The sequence below is a fragment of the Lissotriton helveticus genome, chromosome 2_1, assembly GCF_964261635.1.
Source record: "Lissotriton helveticus chromosome 2_1, aLisHel1.1, whole genome shotgun sequence".
In the NCBI taxonomy this organism is placed as follows: Eukaryota; Metazoa; Chordata; class Amphibia; order Caudata; family Salamandridae; genus Lissotriton; species Lissotriton helveticus.
In genome coordinates, this window is record NC_136059.1 from 543,034,572 (window position 1) to 543,054,054 (window position 19,483).

General features: G+C 47.3%; 1 protein-coding gene across 2 annotated transcripts in view; it reads left to right on the top strand.

Annotated features, from left to right (window-relative positions):
• The window catches only part of DMGDH (dimethylglycine dehydrogenase), a 635,937-nt gene that overhangs the window by 341,362 nt on the left and 275,092 nt on the right, over positions 1 to 19,483 (top strand). The gene's annotated exons all lie outside the window — the stretch shown is intronic.

Genomic DNA, 19,483 nt, shown 5'->3' on the forward strand with positions numbered 1-19,483 from the left:
GGAAGATCATTGGCAGGAACTTAGGATGGCTGCCTCCAGAAAGGACTCAATTCTTTTTTGGGACCTAATAAATAACTCATCTAGAAGGGGAGGGGACCCTGTTGTACACCACATAACTGAACAGCAATGGTTTTCCCACTTCTTGAAACTTTATTCTTGTGAGGCTGATCCTATACATTTGTCAGATCCATACTTAGACCCTGAGCCATCCACCCTTAATATTGAACCAGTAGATCCCTTCACCTTTCTTGAGGTCCAGACAGCTATTAAAAACATTGCCCCGGGGAAGGCTGCTGGCCCGGATGGCCTGCCTGGTGATCTTTTACTGCATGACCCGACCCTTTGGGCCCATCTTATCCTTCCGCTAATGAATTTGCTGACTCAGGGCTATCCAGTCCCAGAGTCGTGGAAGGGGGCAGAAGTGGTCACGATACATAAAAAGGGAGCAAAAGATGACCCTGCCAATTATAGACCAATCAGTCTGATTGATGTAATTCAGAAGGTGGTTGGCAGGGTCATCATATCCAGAACGGTGTCATGGTTGGAGGAGGGTGACATTCTAACACATCTACAAGCGAGTTTTAGGAAAAAGGTCGGTACGATAGACCAAGTCTTCCGATTTATTGCAACCTATTGGAAGACTGTTTCTGTCGGTAAAGGGTCATTATATCTGCCATTTATAGACCTAAAACCGCCTTCGACCTTGTCCCTCGTATTAAATTATGGCAGGTACTCCAGGACATGGGTTTCCCGCGCTACCTCCTTGAGCTTGTTAAAAGACTGCACGATGGCACATATGCAAGGATCCGATGGGGGAGTGAGGGCCAACTAACTGACAAAATACCAGTGAATAGGGGGGTTCGCCAGGGTTGCGTGATGGCTCCCACCTTGTTCTCCCTCTTTATAAATGGGGTGGCAGGCCATTTGAGGGAGGACCCCGTGGATGCTCCCACCCTGGCAGGTGAAAAAATACCGACCCTCCTTTTTGCGGACGACACCCTCCTCATGTCAAAAACACCCTCTGGTCTCCAAAAACTTTTGACCAAGTTTGATGCCTTCTGTGAGGAAAGTGGGTTAACAATTAACACTACAAAAACTAAATTAATGGTGTTGTCCCAAACAAAGAGACCAATGAAGATTAATGTTGTGCTTAATGGATGTTCACTGGAGGAGGTTGATGCATTTGATTATCTGGGAGTAAGGGTGAACCGGAGAATGAAGTGGGACTCTCATTTAGCAAAAATGCATTTGAATTTGAAAAGGACCACGGGAGCCATTTCCAGAGAACACCGAGCCTCGGTAAGCAGGCCCATTGCACCTGTCCTTGCCATCTATGAAGGGAAAGCATTGGCAGCAACAACATATGGGTCAGAACTTTGGGGCTTTGATAAGATCACAGAGTTAACTAAAACTGAAAATAAGTTCTTTAGAGACTTGGTGGGTCTCCCAGTCTCTACCCCCTTGAAACCACTGTTGCAAGATATGGGCCGTCGTGCAATTAAAGATATTGTCACCCTTCGACCTCTTCTATATTGGGTACGTTTGAGAAGGTCACCGGAACTGGCACACTACGCTGCAGTCTTGGACGAACTTATCACCCTGAACAAGTTGTCAAGAATTACGTGGCTGGACAATCTAAGGGACCTGACTACCAATCTGGGGCTAAGTGAAACATGGTTGTCCCAGTCACCACCCCCGGAAGATACAATTAAAAAAATATACTGGGAATGGGTTCAAGCCAGGGAACTCGAGAAATCAAACTGGGGAGTGTTAACTGACCGTTTTTTAGAGCATAAGCCGGTGAGGAAGTTTGAATCTTTTCTCGATGTCATTAAAGTACCTAGAGACAGAACTTTGTTTCTAAAGTTTAGACATGGAACACTTCCCCTGAACACTTTTACCAAGCATTGGAAATCATCTATGTCTAATCATTTTAGTTGCCCTGGCTGTTCAAACCCTAATGAGTCCTTAGCCCATTTCCTATTTGCCTGTAGAGCATATAGTGAACCCAGGAGAAGGTGGTTAAAGCCAGTATGTAGAGAACTGTGAGTCAGGCACCATGTGACGGCACTCCGCATATTGACAACAGATACAACATCTACGATGGTTTTTTGCGGAGTTGCCAAATTCTTGGGAAAGGCCTGGCAGATACGTTCAAGACTTATAAAATTAGCATGGGGCAGGAAATTGTGTACAGTATACACCCACCAGAATATGTCTGATCCTCTGTCCTCTGCTCCCTGCTTTAGGACTTTATTTAATTTATTTTTTACATTTTGTGCTGTTTTAGAAAAGATTTCACTTTTTAAAAGTTTTAATATCTCTTTTAGCAATGAATTGTGTACTTTTATGATAAAGTTTGTTTTTATCGAATAAAGTAAAAGTTTCAGTTTCAGCACAGAAATGCAGTAGCTGGCCCCAGACTCGTGCCTGCGCTCATTGCGGTTCGGGTGCTGAGCTGCTGCTAAATTTTAAATTGTACCTCGTTTTGCTATTTAAGTTGTATTTTGTTTTCTGTTCCCGTGTTTTAAATGCGCTTGGCCCTTACCTGCACCATAACTTTTGGGATATTCACCGCTGTTGGGCGGGTCCGCTTCCCGGCGTCATTCCCTTCAGCAGCGCCATCTTGAGAGTAGTGGGTGCCGCTTTTCGGCACAAGCAGGCAGTCTACACGCTCTAGTCGTCAGAAGGACGCTAGGCGTGTACAAAGGAGAGGTAAACTCTGCTCTCTCCCCTCCTAGCTGTCACCAGACTCGTGCCTGCGCTCATTGCGGTTCGGGTGCTGAGCTGCTGCTAAATTTTAAATTGTACCTCGTTTTGCTATTTAAGTTGTATTTCGTTTTCTGTTCCCGTGTTTTAAATGCGCTTGGCCCTTACCTGCAACATAACTTTTGGGATATTCACCGCTGTTGGGCGGGTCCGCTTCCCGGCGTCATTCTCTTCAGCAGCGCCATCTTGAGAGTAGTCGTGCCGCTTTTCGGCACAAGCAGGCAGTCTACACGCTCTAGTCGTCAGAAGAACGCTAGGCGTGTACAAAAGAGAGTCATGCAGACGCGCAGCGGTTACGCGCAGCGGGGACGCCTGATTGACGCCGGAGTTACGCCAGAGTTTAGCCCGTCTGCGCCCGTCTGCGCTGAGGACGGGCTGGACTCTGGGACTCCTGACAGGTCCATCTCATTACCCCGGGAAAATCTACTACGGGATCTACTGTTTTTTAGACCCCCTGTGCTTTCGTGTCATCATCGGTTCCTTCCTGAGGCTCTACATCAGGCACCGGTATGTCTTTCGTGTAAAACTTCCTTTAAATTTATTACACAGGCTGGTAGGAGATCTGCTCCCCCTTCCTCTGGTCGGCGGACCTCTCAATCTAGACAGGGCTTCTTGATTAATGCACGATCTCTCATTAAACATAACATAGACTTCCATGACTTTGTGAGTGCGAGGCAACCTGATTGGGTCTTTGTGACCGAGACATGGGCCTCTGAATCCTCCGGCCATGATCTTCTTTTGGCTATACCTGAAGGATATGCACTTCACAGGTTGGATAGAGTGCGATGCAGGGGAGGTGGCTTGGCAGTCCTCTATAAGACCACACTCTCCTTTACTGTAAAATCTCTATCAGTCCCCTCGGATCCCTTTGAGGCTCTATATTTTTGCATTGTTTGTGCCCCCTCGACTTCCTTTACTGGAATTCTTGTATATAGACCTCCGGGACTTAGAGCCAACTTTTGCCCTGAGCTCTTTAGAATCATGGAACCCTACTTTGGGAGATCTCTTTTTACTATTCTTGGGGATCTGAACTTTCATTTAGATGATCTGGCAGCTACAGATACATCCTCCCTGGTGAATGCCTTGGAGGCATGTGATTTTACCCAAAGGGTACTTCACCCAACTCACAAGGCTGGCCATACTCTTGATGGGGTGTTTTCTAACGACTCCAGGCTAACAGTCGGCGTTCCTCTGCCGATAGTATGGTCAGATCATTTAGCAGTACCGTTGTACTTAAATACGCCCCGTTTGGAGGGTAAACCGGCTACCATTAAGAACTGTCTCAAAAGAAATTTCAGAAATATTACTAATGAGACGCTGGCCCCTTTTATTCAAAATGTTAATATCGCATCTCAGTGGGTGGTGGATGAGGCGGCACAAGAACTTGCCGACTCTATCACTAAAGCAGTGGATGAGCTAGCCCCCGCCTCATTTAAATATGCGGCGCGACAAAAACCGACAGCCCCCTGGTTCACAGAAACCCTGAGGCTTCTTAGGCAAAAATGCAGAAGGAAGGAAAGATGTTGGCGTAAATCTTGGGATCTGAAGGAACGGGAAGCTTACAGGTGCCAGTTACAAGAGTATAAAAGCAGAATTATTAAGGAGAAACAGGATTATTTCACCAACCTGACCAGTTCTCTTACATCATCTAAAGAGCTCTTTAAGATCGTGGGCTCCCTCTGCTCTCTTCAGGCCCCTGACCCCGTGGTAGTCTCACAGGAGTTATGTAATAACATCTCAGACTTCTTCTACAAAAAAATAATGATATCTATCTGGCTCTACAATTTCAGAGGAATTCCCTGAGTGAAGAGGACTCCTCACGAGTCAAACATTTAGAATTCTGGGATGGTGATTCTCCCCAAGTCCTAAATCACTTTCCTGCCCTTTCCATGGATGGACTAAATCTTCTCTTAGACAGAATGAAATCTGCCTCCCCCTTGGACCCGGTCCCTTTGAAAATACTAAAGGACTGTAGGGACATTATTCTTCCTCCCATGCTGGAAATAATGAATGGAACATGGTATCTTCCCTATGGCATGGAAGAAGGCCATCGTTAAACCTTTGCTTAAAAAGCCTACTTTGGATCCAGGGACCCTGCAGAATTTTAGACCTATATCTCTCTTGCCGGCCCATGCTAAGATGTTGGAAGCCCACCTTAATTGTCACCTTTCTCATTTCCTGGATGCCTCTGGGTTTCTGGATGGGTCCCAACATGGCTTTAGAAAGCTCTACAGCACGGAGTCTGCTCTGACTAAGGTCGCGGATAACATACGCCGGAAAGTAGACCTGGGCCAAACCACCGTGCTAGTACTGCTGGACCTCACAGCAGCATTAGACACCCTGTCTCCCTTTACTTTAACATCTAGGCTAAAGGAGGCAGGGGTAACAGGATCGGCCCTTAGTATCCTGAACTCTTTCCTACAACAAAGAGAGCAGCGTGTGATGCTTGGAGATCCCCTCTCCCCTGCTAAGTCCTTGCAATGTGGGGTGCCACAGGGGTCGGCATTGAGCCCGACCCTGTTTAATATCTACGTGGCCCCCCTTGCTAGACTAGTAAGATCTCAGGGGATGGAGGTAGTGTCGTACGCTGACGATACGCAGATTATGGTGTCCCTGACCCACTCTGTGAGTGTCACCGCTTCCAACTTTAGGTCCTGCATGCAACTTGTTGCAGAGTGGATGATCTTCAACTCTCTAAAGTTGAACGGTGACAAAACAGAGGTCCTGGTCTTTGGCAAAGACCAGGACATATGGTCAGGTGAATGGTGGCCTCCATCTTTAGGCATCTGCCCCATTCCCACACAATCTGCCAGGAATTTAGGCGTCAATTTCGACACTCGGTTATCCATGGAACTCCAGGGTAATAGAACTGTGGCCACCTGCTGGGGTGTCATTAGGACTCTGAAAAGAATCCTTCACTATCTTTCCCCTCAGGCACGCAAGCAGGTTGTGATCGCTCTTGTTGGCTCAAGGCTTGATTATTGTAACTCGCTTTATGCCGGGGCCAACAAGGGCTTTCTGCAGCGCCTACAGGTCGTACAGAATGCGGCGGCACGATTTGTTTTGGCCCTGCCCTGGCTGTCCTCAGCGACCATGGCAAGGAAGAGTCTTCACTGGCTCCCCATCACTTCAAGAGTATCTTTTAAACTCCTCTGCCTTACATACCGTGCCCTCCTGGCTGGCCCGGCTGATGCACTTGGATCCCATCTCACCCGGTATGTTCCGAGGAGATGTCTACGCTCTCTAGAGCTTAACCTACTGGTAGTTCCACGCTCCAGGAAGGTTAGATGGGGAAGTAAGGCCTTTTCCATCTTAGCACCTCAACTGTGGAACTCACTTCCCCTCGAGATCAAAACACAACCCTCATTCGATCTCTTTAGGAAAGCTCTGAAAACCTGGTGCTTTATTAATGCGTATCAGTAAGCTCCCTTTACCTGGTGTCCTCAGCTAGCTTTGAGTTAGGCGCCTTGACGCCCATTGGGCTAAGTTGCGCATTTACAAATTCCACTTCATTCATTCATTCATTCATAAAGGGAAATTGTATTGCTTATTTGTGCACAGGAAGCATTATAGCATGTGTTCTTGCTCACACAGATCAGGTGCCACATATGGGCACCTAACCCCCCCCTTCACACATACAGTGAGCATAATCTGATCCCCCTCACACATACAGTGAGCATGTCTGACCCCCCTCACACATACAGTGAGCATGTCTGACCCTCCTCACACATACAGTGAGCATGTCTGACCCTCCTCACACATACAGTGAGCATGTCTGACCCCTCACCCATTCAGAGAGCATGTCTGACCCCCTCACATACAGTGAGCATCTGATTCCCCTCACACATAGTGAGCATATCTGACCCCCTCCCACATACAGTGAACATATCTGACCCCCTCACACATACAGTGAGCATGTCTGACCCCCTCACACATACAGTGAGCATGTCTGACCCCCTCACACATACAGTGAGCATCTGATTCCCCTCACAAATACAGTGAGCATATCTGATCCCCCTCACACATACAGTGAGCATATCTGATCCCCCTCACACATACAGTGAGCATGTCTGATCCCCTCACACATACAGTGTACGGTTGTACACATACAGTGTACAACCACGTTGTAAAGGCACGCGTTGTTTTGGTTCGCGATGTATCGTCATACATCTGTGCAGGGAGGGAGGAAAAACATACACATTAGTTTATACTCTGCGTGCATAGTAATGACAACAGATATCGGAATCAAGCTCTGACAGAAGCGAGCCAGTCATCAGAGGGAAGGGGGTTTCAAGGAATGAGCACTCTAGGCTCTAGCTAAGGGCCTGAGACTTTTAGCGACTCTTCTAGTGAAAGTGACCAGATGATGGGTGGTGATGTCACTATTGTGCAGACATGCTCACTGTATGTGTGAGGGGGGTCGGATATGCTCACTGTATTTATGAGGGGGGATGTATGACGATACATCGCGAACCAAAACAACGCATTCCTTCACAACGCGGTTTTTAGTTCGCGATGTACGTCACAACGCATGCCATTACAAAGTATGGAATTAGTTCGCATGACTTAACAAATGCATAGGAAACGTCTTTACAACGGCCCCCATTTCCCCGCATCCTCAATTAAAAAAAAACTGGATCTAAATGCTCAACGATGACCATAGACTACAACCCCCTGCCCCTAAGCCCTAACCGTAGCATACACTAACACCCTAAGCCCTAAACACCCAAACAGTAACACACTACCCCAAACTCTAAGCGCTAAACAGTAATATACACTATTCCCACCTGACACTACCCCAAACACTAAGCCCTAGGCCCTAAACCGTAAGCCCTAAACCCTAAGCCCTAAACCTTAAGACATACCCTTACCTTTGTTTCCTCGTGGTTTCTGGTGCCGCTATGCTGTCTCTGCTCCCGGTTCCAGCATCGCCATTACATTGCACGCGCATGCGCAAGCGCATGCGATGTAACGGTATGCATCGCAATGTCCACGCGTGGTAACGTCACATGCGACGTAAAGCCATGTGTAGTGTTGCCGGCGCGGTAATGGTTTTTCGCCTTCCTGCACTACCATCCCAGATGAGCTAAGGACTTGCTGGGAATGTTGGCTAGAGGAAGATTTGTAATTTTTGGCCATAGTTCTCCCTTTCTCCCACACACACTGTGCCAGTGTGAAGTTCCTGCAAGTGGTCCTTGCGTGGGTAGAGTTTGCCATGCCCTGGAACCTGCTCAGATCTTTTCCAATTCTGTCATGCTAAAGATTAACATTTTCGACTGTTAATTCCTTCCTATAGTTCCTGTAAATAGATAAGACTTGTACCTCTAACTGTGTGTTCTTGATTCATTTCTGTGAATAAATCAAGGATGAGGATGGTCTTTGAGTACATGAAGCACACACTGACCGGAAGGGAGCGAGGGAAGGTTGTCATCTGCTTACGCAAAGTTGCAAATTGAGCTTTACATAATGATGCAATATAAAAACTGTTAGTGTTTACATGGTGGAAGGAGTGGGAGATTTCATTGGAAATCTAAACTCTAAGGCTATTTGGGTGACGGGCATGGCAGTGTGTGCTTTTACATATAGCACAGCAGCGTGGCAGTGTGCGCTTTTTTATATACAAGAAAGGAACGTGGCAGTGTGTGCTTTACACACTGGAGGGGTCAGTGTGTGCTTTTCTTACTTTGTCATCATGGCGATACAAGCAGTCTGATCATTCTGTCTGCGGCTTGTTTGATCAAGATGATACGAAACCTCTGCAGTCCTACCTCGCTGCCAACGGCTCTGCCATCCTAAGTGCCGAAATGTGAGCAACCCTGGCCTGGTTGAGAGTCTCATCACTGCTGACCAGCTAGATCACCGAGGACATGTTGGCATATTTGAATAACACCTCTGGGAGACTCACAGATTTAGAATCACCCTGGAATATTTTTGAAACAGATATTGATGGGCCACTGCCTGGCACAGGAGTAGTGATGAGATGAGCATTGTGTCCTGGTACAGTGTTTGACACAGGTATTATTTATTTATTTATTTATTTATTTTATTTTAATTTTATTTAAGAAGTTTTATATAGTGCTGGCCTGACCCGAGGGTATCGGAGTGCTATACAACCGGTACAATGCAGAGAATCACAAAATGCAATGCAGAGAATCACAAAATGCAATGCAGAGAATCACAAAAAACAGTAATAGAGTAGGTTGATTGGCGGCGAGTTCAGGTATGAGGCTTGCGGACATAGAGTCGAAGCTGTGAGAGGCGTCTGCTTCCACGTTCTGGCTGCTCTTATCGGTTCCTTAGAAAGCGGTCGAGGAACAGGACTTTTAGCTGGCTTTTGAATTTTGCAAAAGAGGGAGTAGTTCTGATGTGGGGGGAATAGAGTTCCAGATTTTGAGCGCGCTCCCGGCGAAGGATCGAGCCGCAGTTTTTTGTTTTTGAGTTTTCAGCGGAATGAGTAGAAGAGTTCAAGCTTCTGAGGTTCCTGGTCTGACCGGCTTTTTTTAGTTTGGCCGCCAAAAATTCGGGCTTGCCGGTGTGTGAGGCTTTGTGTGTGAGGCAGGCTGCTCTGAAGCAAGCCCGCATTTCCACTGAGAGCCACTACAGTTCTCTGAGTGCAGGAGAAATGTGATCAAAATCCTTGATTCCTGTGACCATTCTGGTGTTGTTTTGAGGGGAGCAAGATGTGATTTTGCTAATCCTGAGAGGACTACATTATCATAGTCTAGTCTTGGGTGGCCTGTTTGAGATCATTGGGCAGGATGAAAGGTTTTATTTTTTCAGTAGTTTTAGGTTAAGGAAGGCGCTCTTAGCTGAGTTCTTGATGTGTGAGGTCATGTCCAGTTTCGGATCTAGAGTGATACCTAGTGATTTGACAGAGTCGGCCAGGGTGAGGTTCCTTTTGAGCGCATCGATAGCTTTTAGCCATTCAGCAATTTGGGGGTTCTCCTGTTTGCTCTAGATGAGGAGAATTTTGTTTTTATCAGTATTTAGTTTACGGTGGTTGCTAGACAGCCAGTGTTGGACATCTCTCAGTATGTCATTGAGTCTTTGGATGTCCTTGATGGAGGAGGTTTCCAGGTAGATCTGCGTATCGTCTGCATAAAGATGGAAGCGGATGTTGGCTTTTTTCAGTAGTTTGGTGAGGGGTTCCATGTAAATGTTGAAAAGTTGAGGGGAGAGCACTGAACCTTGCGGGACTCCCTTGTTGACTGGATGCAGGTCGGACGCAAAGTTTTTGATTTTGATTTTTTTGGGTACGTTTTTGTAGGAAGGATGAGAACCATTCGAGTACCACCTCACCAAGTCCGGCTCTTTCTTGGAGAGCTTTAATGAGAAGTTTGTGGCCTACCGTGTCGAAAGCTGCTGATAGGTCTAGGAGAATGAGGAGGCAGAAATGGTCTGAGTCAAGTTATTTGTGGATATCGCCGATGATGTTGAGGATCGCGGTTTGAGTGCTGCATCCTTTTCTAAAGCCAGACTGAAGGGTGTCCAAAAGGTCGATGTTGTTCAAGTGTTGGGTAAGTTGTTGGAGTACGCATCTTTCTAGGATTTTGGATAGAAGAGGAAGGTTAGAGAGGGTCTAAAGTTTTTCAAATCCTTTGTCAAGGCTGGGTTTTTTCAGCAGTGGTGTGACTTGCCCCACTTTAAGGCAATCTGGAACGACTCCGTTTTTCAAGGAGCTGTTTATGATCGTGCACCAGTGCGGTGCTAGGGAGAGTTTCCGTTTTTTGGTCAGTTGGGGAGTTATAGGGTCTAGGGCATGAGAAGAGAGTTTGGAGGTGGAGATAAGTTTGACTAACTCAGCTTGTTGAATGGGGTGGAAGATTAGCCAGGATCAGTTAGGGGTTATGGGAGCATTATATAGCGTCTGCACCATGCTGCTCTTTGTGTTTGTGGGGGGTACTGGTGGTGTCCAGTGATATTTCGATCTTGGTGATCTTGTCATTAAGGAAGTTGGCGAAGTTGTCACAAAGTTCTTTGGACGCCTGTATTGAGGATGTAGCGGGCTTCGAGGTTTGTTGCCTGATGATGCTATAGAGCTCCTCCGGTCTATTTTTTGCACTGTCGAGTGCGGAGTGAAAAAACGTGGCTTTTTTTTATCTTGATATGATTGTTGTACTTCCTGCGGGCTGTTCTGAGTTTTTAACAGAGGGTAGTAGAAGGATTATTCCTCCAGCGTCTTTCTGTGGCTCTTACTAGTCTCCTTTCGGAGTTGATGTCGTCGTTGGACCATGATCTGGATGGAATGGCTCTGCTTTTTTTTAGTTTCAAGAGGGCTAGTTGGTCAAGCATGGTCACCATATGCGAATTGTAGAGCGAGGTGAGTTTGGTTGTGGTGAGGTGGTTGTTGGCGCTGGGGAGGAGCGAGTTTATCCTTTCTTCAAGGGCGACATGGGCAATCTGGGTGAGATTTCTGACCCATTTTGGGGGGGGGTCTTGCACGGGTGGCTGAGAGCATCTTTTGGTTAATATGGAATAGAATCATGTGATGGTCCGACCAGTCAACGAGAAGTATGTGGTCGATGTTAATTGCGTCATGTTGAGCGATAATGGCATCCAAGGTTCCTCATTTATTGCGCGTTTCTTCTGAGCAGTGCTGAGATAAGTTGTTGTCACAGAGAAGGTTGGATAGAGTTTGAATTAACGGGTTGTTCGCTGCATTCCAGGGAAGGTTTAGGTGACCAAGAATTAGATTGCAAGCGTCCCCAAGCGCACAATGAGCAATCCGTTCGGACAAGTGCTCCTCGAATGCGGGGGTGTTGCCTGGAGGGTGATATAGAAGGTGGCGGAGAATTGCTCCATTCTCCTTAGTCTTAAAATTGGTGGTAAGACATTCAAAGGTGTTGTATTTGCAAGATTCCATTTCCATGATGGCGATGTTGTCCTTGTGTATGATAGCTACATCTCACCCTCGTTGGTCTTTTCTGTCTTTGTTGATAATGGTAAAACCTGGGTGCACAAGCATGTCTAAGCATGGTGCGGAGAGATCATTGAGCCACGTCTCCGTGATGAACTCAATATCTATGTCCTGCGAGAGGATGGCTTCTGCTAGCTCAACGCATGCATAGAGGATGATCTGCAGTTAATGCACATGCAGTTGGTGGAAAGCTCTTTTTTCGCTGTGCTTCTTTCGCTGGGGGAGCTAGGTATGGGGGTGAGGAAGGGAGGGGGTCTAGGGGGTTTCGGGAGGGGGTAGTCTCTTCTGAAACCCGTGATCACTTGGATCTTCGATTTAGGGGAGTCTGTAGTGGGGGGGAGTCATATTTTGAGGCTAGATCGCTCGCTTCTTCGGGGGACATTGCAGCTTTGCATCTTGTGGGTCTTAGTGTTGGGATCTTGGTGTCGGTGTTTAAGAGTCTCTGTATCCTGGATGTGGGGGCTTTGGTTCCTATGTCCTTTCTAAAGGGTCTCTGTGATCGAGTCACGGGGGTCGCAAAGGGCCCGGAAGGATGTTTTGGATGATTGAAGCTGGTCAGGGTGGGCGTACTTGGAGGGTATTGCTGGGGCTTTCGGGCCTTGTCGAGGTTAGTTAGAATTTCGGTCAGGCCCCTGAAAATCGTTTCTAGCAGGCTTTCTAGCGATGCGAGCTGCTGCGCCATGTTATCATGGGCAGAGGAGATGGAGTCTTGGGTAGGGTCCTTTCGTGTGGTGGAGTTTGTGGCTAAGTTATTATGCCTATTGGTCCTTGTGTGGGCCATGCAGCCTCTGTTTCGGACCTTGGGTAAGGGGTGCATTGGGTCATATCATGGTTTCGTCCTCCTGGAGTCTGCGTGAGTGCTAGTGTGGGTGGTGGCCGGAGTCGGCAGGGCAGGGTCAAGGAGTTGGTGTGAGGGGATCGGGGGCAGTTGTGTTTTGCGATCCTCTGTGAGTTGTAGATCGCTAATCCTGGGGGCGAAGGAGTGGAAGGTGCCTGGCAGGTGGGGACGTTAGGCGTGTAGTAAATATATGCTTTAAAAAAAATTATTACATTTATTTATACTTTTTAAAAAAATACAAAGCAGGCAGACAAGAGTACAGACAGAGTATCAGTGCAGGTGTACAAGTGAAACGGATACAGTAGACCAATAGAATTGAACTAAAGGCCAATAAAACATGATGAGCGGATGATCCAAATAGTGGGGCATTAGAGACAATAGAATGAGAGAGACCACACAATAAACACAATAGCAGCATTCAATCATGGGACGATTCCAGAGGAGGGGAGGATCAAGGGGGGGCGGGGCAGGGGGGACGTGTGGCAGCCTGTCAAGGGCCTGGGGGGCCCAGGTAGTTGCCACAGTGTCGGGCTGTGTGTTATCAACATCAGAAATAGGGTGTGTAAGCAGATATGTTGTGAGGGGTCCCCAATTGTCTCGGGCCGAGAGGAGAGTGGGAGTAGTTTAGCAAATGCGTACATTTGGTCTTGCCAGAATACCATATCTCGGATCCATTTCTTAAACTTAGGCGCCCGGACTCGGCCCCAACGGCATGCAACACAGCGTTTGGCGAGGAGGAGGCTGAAGGAGACGAAATGTCTGTGTCGTTGCTATGGTTGCGGTATAGCAAAGAAGGGCGAAAAGGGGAGTGTGTGGGAGGTGTAGCGATGTCATTTGGTCCAGGGCTTCCAGGACCTAAGCCAGTACCCCTGCACAGCTGCGCAGTGCCATGCCGGATGGAGAAAGTCAGCCCCCGTACCCCACAACGATTGCATCTGTCATCACGCAACCGAAAGCGGTAGAGTTTAACAGGTGTATACTAATTCCACTGCTCCCCAGTTATAGTGAACTGCAATTCTGCGGACCATTTATCCTTGGATGTGGTTTGCGAAGCGATCTGAGTGGTGTACAGAGAGTGATAGAGGGAAGAAACTAGATGAGATGTTGCATCTCCAGCCAATATAAGGTGAAGTGAAGTGACCTCACTGGGGAAGGAAGGAGTGTGTTCCTTGATTGCGGGGAAGAGCTGCTGCGAGGTATGAAATCTGCCTTGGAAATAGAGGTACCCCCAAGTTTTAATCCCATATTTAGCTAGGGTTTTCTTATATACTCTCTCCAGAAGGACTGGCATCTTTGGGTGGTATGTCGAGGGAAGCAAATGCGAGTATAGCATAGGGGGCCGGTTTCATGTAGCAATATGTTGCCACGCCCTCACGGTGGTAGTGATCAGGTTTGAGTCTCCGCACAGTTAGCATCAGCAGTAAAGATAATGGGAGGGTGATCCAGCAGGTAACATTGTCTCTCATCCCATCTAGAGTACAGCCATAGTTAAGGCGCATCAATTCATCGTGATTTGCGGATATCCAAATACCAAGATACTTAACCTCGTCAGGGCACTACACAATTGGAAAGTCCGGGGCAAACTCCGCGACTGAGGAGGTGAGGGGGAAGAGTTGAGATTTGGACCAATTGATATGGATCCCAGAAAGACCCCCAAATCGCACAAATTCTCGAAGCAGGGGATTGAGATTTATCTGGGGCACCCGGACGTATAGCGTGATATCATCCTCGTATAGAGAAATCAGGATATGTCGGAGTGGGCATCGGAGGGCCTTATCTTGATGGTATTGTCTGACTTTAGCTGCAAGGGGCTCAATCGCTAAGGCGAATAGGAGTGGCAACAGCGGGCACCCCTGTCGGGTCCCTCGAGATATTGGGATGGAAGATGAGGAGTGACCGTTAATAAGGACCTTGGCTACGGGCTCAGTGTAGAGAAGGCGAACCCAGGATACAAATCCCACGGGAGGCCCATGTTTTGTAAAATCACAAACAGGTAGTCCCATTCCACTAGGAAGACCGCAGCAATGAGTATCTTTGGGTATATCGTATGTAGAGTGGAGAGGAGTGTGCGTAAATTATGCGAAGTCGCCCGCCCAGGAACGAAGCAAGTCTGGTCTGGGAGCACCAGCTTATCCATCAGAAGGCTGAGGCGATTAGCTAGAAGTTTTGCAAGGATTTTAGGGTCCGTATTAATAAGGACAAGGGTCGATCTGAGTTGCAGCAGTCTGCCGCTTTTTCAGGCTTGAGAAGGGACTAGATTAATGCTAATCTCAAGGAGGGGGGGTAGGCATCCAATTTCTAATGCTTCATTAAAGATCATTTTAAGGATGGGAAGCAGTTGGGTTATGCAAGCTTATAAAAATCTACAGGAAGGCTATCAGAGCCCGGGGCCTTACCAGACTGCATTTGCATAATTGCCTCGTGTATTTCATCATTTTCAAAGGTAGCCTCAAGGAACTCCCGCTGTGTATCGCCCAACCAGCCCAGCGTGATATCCTGCAGGATGGGGGCAAAGTCAGGGGGTTCGGTTCTGAAAGTGTTGTATAACGTGGTATAGAAATCAGTGAAGGTGCGCAGAATGTCCTGACTATCTTTGTGCTGTATTCCCTCCGAATCCTTAATCTAGAGTACATAATTGGCATACCGTTTATGCTAACTGCCTGCCCGGGCGCTCGCCCTCCCCAGACATGCGCGCAGTATAGTATTGCCCGCAAAAGCGTGCCTCAGATGCGGCTGTTTCCTTATATTCCGTGAGTTTTTCTCTAAATGTAGAGAGATTTTGACCCAAGTTCGGTCCCCAGAGGTTAGCCTATAACTGTTTGAGTTCAGTCTCGAGTTTATGAAGGGAACTTTGAAAGCTTCCCACACCACTCTTGTCGAGGGAACTGATTCAATATTAGTCTGGAAGAAGGAGGTGAGCTCACCTATTTCTGCTCTGAACACTGTTTCGAATAGGACCTCCGGAGCAAGCCACCAGATTCAGGGCGTGGATCGCATATCAGGTGGAGCAATCGTTATGAGCACTGGCCTGAGTAAGTCCTGGCGAGATGGGTGGCACGTTCAATCCAAGAAACAGCACCCTGGGAGACTACCCAGAAGTCCAGTCTGGCCCATGAGGCATGGAGAGCAGGGTAATGGGTACCCTCCCTGTGTCCGGGGTGGAGATGGTGCCAGACATCAGTGAGCCCATGAGCTGTGAGAATTCCCTGTATGGCTGCCTGTGTTTTGGTGTAATGAATGTGGAGGGGTTAGATCTGTCCATCACCGGATTGAAAGCAGAGTTGAAATCTCCCCCTCCCCCCCCCCCCCCCCCCCAAATATTGAGTGGAGCCTACTTGCAGAATTTGACCCCATAATGTGGTGTCAAAATCTGAGTTGTCCGTATTAGGGCCATAGCTACACACTGCAGTGACCGATTGAGTCCCAAGCGCACCTCAGAGCATACAGCTACGTCCCAGGTTATCCTACTGTGCGCTTCTAAGAATGAAGGGGGAGTTGTGTTTAACCAGTATGGCCACTCCCCTGGAGTACGTAGAATAAGAGGAAAAGACACGTGTCATGGACCACTTATTGGCAAATGTGGGGGAGAGGAAGGGGTTAAAGTGGGTCTCTTGCAGTACCACTATGTGTACATGATGCCTGTCCAGGTAGGAGATGATTTGCCTACATTTCCGAGGGTCTCGAATAGGGGTGGGCGGAAGTCGCGTAAGGGACTTTCGCGGAGAGGCACAGAGATTGAACCAATCTCCGTGCCTCTCCGCATATTTCCGTTACGTGCCTCCCGCCCGCCGTATTAAATGATATTTAAAAGCCTAAAATTAAATGTAAAATAAACGTACCTGATTGCGGGCGCATCCTTGCCCATCGCGGCTTCTTCCTGGAACTGCGCATGTGCAGGAGCCTGCGCATGCGCAGTTCCCAGATGAAGCCGTGGTTGGGGGGATGCCGATCGCGAAGGAGTTCGCGCCGTGAGGTTTCAGGTAGGTCGAAATGGAGTGGTTAGAGGAAGTTGGCGTGTCCGGTGACATTGTTTGGTTTCTTTGAAGGGGGAACGTGAAACTGAGAGGGGGTCCTGGACGTTTGATGTGCTTGGGCGATTCAGATAGGGGAGGAATGTATCCCAGAGTGGCCCTCCAGGGGTCAGACACTGGGCCGGTGGAGTGATGCAGATCTCTTTGGGATTTCGAGGTTTGCAATGCTTGATTTCCCAGAGTTAGCTTAAATGCTACTTGTAGGCCTTGTAGGCCTGCGTCTGTGATTGACAGGACTCCCAAGGGTCAACTGCAGGATCCCCTGTGTTTGATTATCAATGTAAACTGACTCTTATTGATATCCAATACTGGTTTGCTGAGGGATAACAAAGATGTGTATATTTGATGGTTTTTTTTTTGCATGGATCCCTTTTGAGATTATTGAATGTTTGTTTAACTTGTGTGGAGCTATTGGATGGAAAAGTGCTGATATGAACTCCTGATGAAGAGTACTGTGATCAAAGATCGAAACGCATTGAGTGATAAAGTTGTGATTGTGCACTGCAACAAACTTTACGTGAAAAAATGAATGAGGATATTAATTTACATGAACATTTGAAAGTACATTTATGGTATCATTATTGGAAAGACTACAACGCAATAAGAAACTGGTGTGTTCAGTCATAAACGAGCTCAGTACAACCCTTTAGGATTCATGTTGCATAGATTTTGATATTTTTAATTGTCATTTTTTAGGTGGGCACAATATAAGTGAGAGACTGCTACTCCTGTGGAATAAATGATTACCTTGTCTAAAAACAGTGTTTTGTATTAGAGACCCAGTTTTGCCTGTAGGCATTAATGATCTGTTGAAATGGAGCGATATTACTCTTGTGTACTGTGTCACGTTTAAGTTTTAAAAAACTTCATTAGTTGGTCTTTAGTATTGGCTAGTAGTAAAGTCAAATAAAATGTGTGCAGTGTCTTTGGAAATGTGTGATGAAGACTGACACATTTGGACTTAGTTTTACATAAAGGGGCATGATACTGACAAACCAACCTAAAGATGGCATTCAGCTGGCTTGGTCATAGGGGGCAATGTTGGACTGGTATGCATTTTTTTTACTGTGGTAGTTTTAGGATTTGCTGTGCAGCCTTGCTCACTTGCGCCATGGAAAGGAGGTTTTAAGTCTGGCTTAGGAGCACTGCTTCTTGATTCTTATTTTTAGCTATTCTTTAAAGTAAACATAGTGTGTTTTAGCTCTTCCTAGATCACTATTCCTCTCTCTGACCTTATGCTATTAACTATTTGGTGTACCGTCATTTTTTTGCTACTTTTTCCAAAGTATCGACCAAGCCAAAAGGGCAGGATTTAATGTGATAAACAGTAAATGTGCAAAACAGCACTCAAGAATGCCAGTGTGTGCATGTGTTGGTGCATTAAAGGCAGACCTGCTAGCTTAGCCAATTCTTACTTTTCAAGTCTCTCAATTTAGCTATTTTATCTGCAGTCCTTTTAGAAAATGAATATTTGGAAAAAGGGGTTTGACGTTTGATTGGGAAGAAACGTAGGCTTTTTAAGGAGAATGTTTTGTAAAATATTTTATATGAAGTACGGCTGAATTTTATAGCACTAGGGCAACTTAGGATAACCCCCTATGACCATGCTATGACAGGCAGTTTGCAAATCATGGTCTAGATTCCATAATTTAGAACATCACCAGTGGTATAAAACACCATGCAGTGCCCTACTGCCAATGTTAATCATGGAACCTAAACTTTTACTCCAGCTGGTTGGCTCTCTGATATACAAAGGCTTTGGACCAAGCTCCAGGTATGATGGCCACGGTTTCACAAAAACTGTAATGTGCTATGTCCAAAAATAATCCTTAACTGGTTTGTAAAGTTCAGCAGCGCTAACAACAAAACAAGGATATAGCAATCAATCAATTAATCAGGTGTTTGTTAAGCGCGACTTTTCACCCGTCCTGGGTCTCAAGGCACTGGGGGTCGCAGGTTCCAGTCCATCAAGGAGGGGTCTGTTGAAGAGCCAGGTTTTGAGGTGTCTTGCGAAGATAGGGAGCGATGTTGTCTGTCTGAGGTGGAGTGGAAGGTCGTTCCAGGCTCTGGCCGCGTGGAAGGTCTTTCTAGTGCGGGGCACCATGGCGTATGAGAGCTGGGCTTATCGTAGGGTCCTTTGAGGTGCGTGGAATTTGAGTCGGCTGTTCAGGTATGCTGGTCCGGTGTCATGGTGGGCCTTGTGAGCGTGGGTGAGCATCTTGAAGGTGACTCTAGCTTCAATGGGGAGCCAGTGGAGTGTGCGCTGGTGCTGGGAGATGTGGCAGTGTCTTCGCAGGTTGAGGACCAGTCTTGCGGCAGCGTTTTGGATGTTCTGTAGTTTGCGGGTGAGGTTTTTGTTTATTCCGGCATAGTGTGTTGCCGTAGTCGAGTCTGCTGGTGACCAGGGCATGAGTGACGGTCTTTCTGTGTTCGAGGGGGATCCATTTGAATGTAGGAGGCGGGGTGTGGAAGCAGGAGGACGAGACAGAGTTGATCTGGTGGTCCATTTTGAGCTCTGAGTCCAGGATGATTCCCAGGTTGTGTGCATGGTCTGTGGTGAGTGGGAAGGCTTCTGAGGGCGGGGTGCCACCACGTGTCGTTCCAGGCATCTGGGTTTGGGCCCAAGATGAGTACTTCCGTTTTGTTGGTGTTTAGTTTTAGGCAGCTGTTTTTCATCCATTTGGCGATGGCTTCCATGCCTACTTGAAAGTTGTGTCTGGCGAAGTTGGGTTCATTGGATAGGGAGAGGATGAGTTGGGTGACGTCTGCGTATGACACAATGTTGAGTCCGTAGGTTCTAACGATTGGGTCGAGCGGAGCCATGGAGACGTTGAAGAGTGTAGGGCTGCGGGAGGACCCCTGGGGGACTCGGTAGGTGTAGGGTCCGAGAGGAAAGGGGGTAGTCTGACCCGCTGCCTTCTGCCGCAG